The 3,725-nt window shown below is 34.8% G+C and overlaps 2 long non-coding RNA genes across 2 annotated transcripts; both read left to right on the top strand.

The window, feature by feature from the left end:
* Positions 1 to 1,207: 1,207 nt before the first annotated feature.
* Positions 1,208 to 2,613, top strand: LOC147493643 (uncharacterized). Its single transcript, XR_015199764.1, has 3 exons — positions 1,208 to 1,468; positions 1,579 to 1,764; positions 2,489 to 2,613. It is a non-coding gene; the product is annotated as an uncharacterized LOC147493643 (long non-coding RNA).
* Positions 2,614 to 2,645: 32 nt separating this feature from the next.
* On the top strand, positions 2,646 to 3,257 carry LOC147493642 (uncharacterized). The gene is made up of 2 exons (XR_015197573.1): positions 2,646 to 2,702; positions 3,120 to 3,257. It is a non-coding gene; the product is annotated as an uncharacterized LOC147493642 (long non-coding RNA).
* The last annotated feature ends 468 nt before the right edge of the window (positions 3,258 to 3,725 follow it).

Here is a 3,725-nt window from a genome sequence, read left to right as displayed (position 1 = left end):
AGAAGAACAAACTAAACACAATAACAATTGGGGGGGGGGGGAGTGATGATATCCCCCGCTCTGCTAGTTCTTCTTCAACAGTTAAGGTCGCCGATATGTTTGAGATGAAACCCGATCGAGAACTTAAAAATTTAATCGAATCTCTAACTAAAAAGGTAGAGGCTATTTCTATTCCACAAAAGCCTATTCCCGTCATGAATGTCAACTCCAACCCATGTAATTTCTGTTTGAGTCCTGAGCACCCTGACTCCTATTGTCCTCTCGCCTATGAACAACAACAATTAGAGCAAGATAATGTTTGCTCCATTAATAACTATCCTATTCCTAATGCCCCATGGAGACAACATCCCAACTTTAGTTGGCGAAATAATCAACAAGTTACCCCTCAAGCTTTAATAACCAAAATGTTAGGCAAGCAAACAACTATAATCAAGCTCCACCTAGGCAAGGACAGGGACAAGGTCAAGGAAATTATAATAATTATAACAACCAAGCGCAACCACGACAAGGTCACTACTAAAAAAAAGACATATTATGACGCCTGATTTTTATCTATCTTGACGGTTTTCAATAAAACAGTCAAGATAGGTGTCTTAGTGATATATTTATGATGGCTGTCGCAATATTATGTCGCATATAACATAGGTGTCAAGAAAATATAATGATTTTATGACGGCTGTCTCAACATTATGATGTCTATAACATAAGCGTCAAGAAATTATGATAATTTTATGACGGGTGTGGCTAATTCTGGACATGCATCAATAATAATTATGACAGGCTTGACAAAAGTGTCAACACATTTTCTCTAAACCGTCAAGGGCACTGGGTTAATGGGTTTTACGTTTTGTACGATTAAAGTTTTATTTCAGAGAAGCGTCAAGACTCGAGGAAAGAAAAGGTAACGAAATATATATCGAGTTGAAATTGTTAAGTTCTGAGAAATTCCTCTCTCTCTTTTTCAACCCATATTAGGTCGTATCGCTTTGTCTGTTATGTACTAAACTGGAAAATTAGGAAAGGGCGTGCTAAGTCCATCAGACACAATCGTACTCCTCCATCTTCGCAGGTATGTTCATTCACTCTCTACTTAGCTTCCAAGCTCTGGGCCATGGAGAAAAATGTCTCCTTTTCTCCCAAATTTCTTATATGTTCGCATCTTCGTATTTTTGTTCCGGTAAAGAGGTCTTAGAATTAGCGCCTTGGTTCGATCATGGTATGCATCTCTATCTCAATTTCCTTAAACCGATTTATGCTTCAATTCATTTTTCGAGGTTATTGGGGTGGCATCTTGTGTTTTGATTTGTGTTATCATTATTTGATTTCTTTGATCAGATGATTAGTTTTATGACCGTCTCATCTGAATCAAATGAAGAAACGAGAATACAGCCTCCTCTTTTACCGTTTGATAGTTTAGTAGATGAAGGGTTCTGGCATAGATTGTCATCACTCAAACTTGATACTTTAGGTATCGACCAGTCCCCCATCAACTTCACTGGTAATTTCATTCTCTCTTTTATAAATTGTGATTATCTTAAATGATATCGAAACTTTGTTTGATTGGTTTTGTCATGTTAGGGCTCTTTGGAAACGAAGTTATTTTCTGTCCCCTATGAGAGTAATCATCGCCAGTTGGGTTTGAATGCCCGGTCTATATGAATGGAGTAGAGTTGATGCGTACTTCTCCTTGCAGGATCTCTACAAGTTGAAGATATAAATTTGTCAAGAAGGGAATGCTTTGATTGGAAGTAGCTTTAAATCCTGGTGAGAAACATCCATCTCCTATATTCCAAATGCTGAAATGCATAGCTAATTTTAACGTTGCCACATATCTACCAGCACAACCTCAAAACAGAGATCTGTGCTTGCATGTTGCAGATATAAATAAAAAATTTCTGCTGCTAGTCTGAGTAACTAGTGTCGAGATAATGAATCTTAGAGGCATCAATGACAGAATGACCTTATACTTGGATCTCCAACTCTAACGTTTTGGTAGCATGGGTTATTTCATGTTATTTTAAACAGTCAGGACACCGGTTTTATAACGATTATCACAAGACTGAATGTAATGTCAGTAACCAAGTATCAAATGGGTTATTTCATAGTTTAAGTTGTGTTGGAAAGTTTTTACAGCCGGGGAGTGGAAAAGTTTGGGAGAGACTAGAGCTTGAGTGGGAAAAGTTCGCACTAAGATAAACTAACCAGTAGGGTTTTACCCTATACACGAGGGTTTTTAGCCTATACATGTCAAAATCATCCCCACAAATCTAAGTCTCCCAAGGTTTTGCATGTCATGTTTTTCTTCTTACTATATTTAGTTCCATATATCAGATCGATGGAGACAAATTAGTCCAAGATCTTTGACTCTGGACAATGCAATCTATAGGGAGATGAGCATTACCTTGCTTCTTGAATTTATTCTAGAATGTTTGTTTTTTGTTATGAGGGTTGTTTTTTGTTTTAGTATGTGCACTTGCTTTTTGAACAGGTTTCTATGCACTTTGCTCACACAATTCAAATCATTTGACACTACTAGTTGAATCTTTGCCACTTGAGTTGGGTGAATAATCAGTAGAAGCACCAATAGTTCGCGGCAACAGAAATCAATGTCCTCGTGTCCGGTGTCCTTTACAAAGACAAATACATTTGAGAGTTTTCATGCCCTTCATAAACAGAGTTTGTTGAAGGCAGAAGAAAATAAGGTATTTCCAAGTTTCCTTGTAATCTAAAATAATGGTGATTGTTTGGTGAGCATATTAGTTTTTTCTTCAAAAAAGGGGGCATCTTATTAATTAAGGTTACTTGTTGTGCTTGTTGTAAATTTTTTTTTTTTTTTTTCGGTTTTTAGCAATATCTCTCATGAGCAATGTTCTTTCACTATGGTAATTATGAATATAAAGTTGCATCTGCTGCCTTTCTTCATTAAGATTTTGTTTATATGTTTGAGAAACTACACTTACCCGAGACCTATATTTGAGAACAAGTCTTAATGTACTAGGTTTCCTAGCAGTTAGGTCCCTGGTTATTTAGGGTACAACATGGTTGCCAATAACTTGGGATTTTTTTTTTGCATGATAGACTCATTTTATTTATTTATTTTCAAATTTGATTTTTTGCAGGTGAAGTTTGGACAAGGTTCGATGATTGAAATTAAAACAATGTAAACCGTTCTTGTTGAGACATATTTTGTGGATATTTTTGGATAAATGTATGTAAATTTTTGAAATGATTGAATGTAATGGATTATCTTTTGTGAATGGATCACAAACTGAATAGGATGTTAGATTTGTGACCATGTTAAGTTTCAATGGAGTTTGATTGTATATATTCTAAATGATTTATGCAATTTTCATGGTATAAAATAATTTTTTTTTTTCAGAAAATGTATTTCTCTATGACGGTTTTGCTAAAACCATCACAAATTGAACAAGTTTCTTGACAGCTTTTACTGAAAATTATGACAGTTTGTATTAAAATTAATGACGGTTATCATGCAACAATCAATATTTGTTTGCCTATTATGATGCTTTTAGTACTATTTTTTTGACATAAAATCTTTAAAATATATATAGCGGTTTTGCAAAAAATGTCATAAATTTAATGACGGCTTTTGTAAACTTTTATGATTTGGCTCTATAATGACAGTTCTTTCTTCAACGAAAAATGTCATTAAACCTATTTTATGACGGCTTTTAGCTGTCATTATAAGTCTTTTTTTTAGTAGT

Source organism: Coptis chinensis, chromosome 6, assembly GCF_015680905.1.
Source record: "Coptis chinensis isolate HL-2020 chromosome 6, ASM1568090v1, whole genome shotgun sequence".
In the NCBI taxonomy this organism is placed as follows: Eukaryota; Viridiplantae; Streptophyta; class Magnoliopsida; order Ranunculales; family Ranunculaceae; genus Coptis; species Coptis chinensis.
The sequence above is the reverse complement of the archived record's forward strand: the minus strand, read 5'-3'. Positions and strand labels throughout refer to the sequence as shown.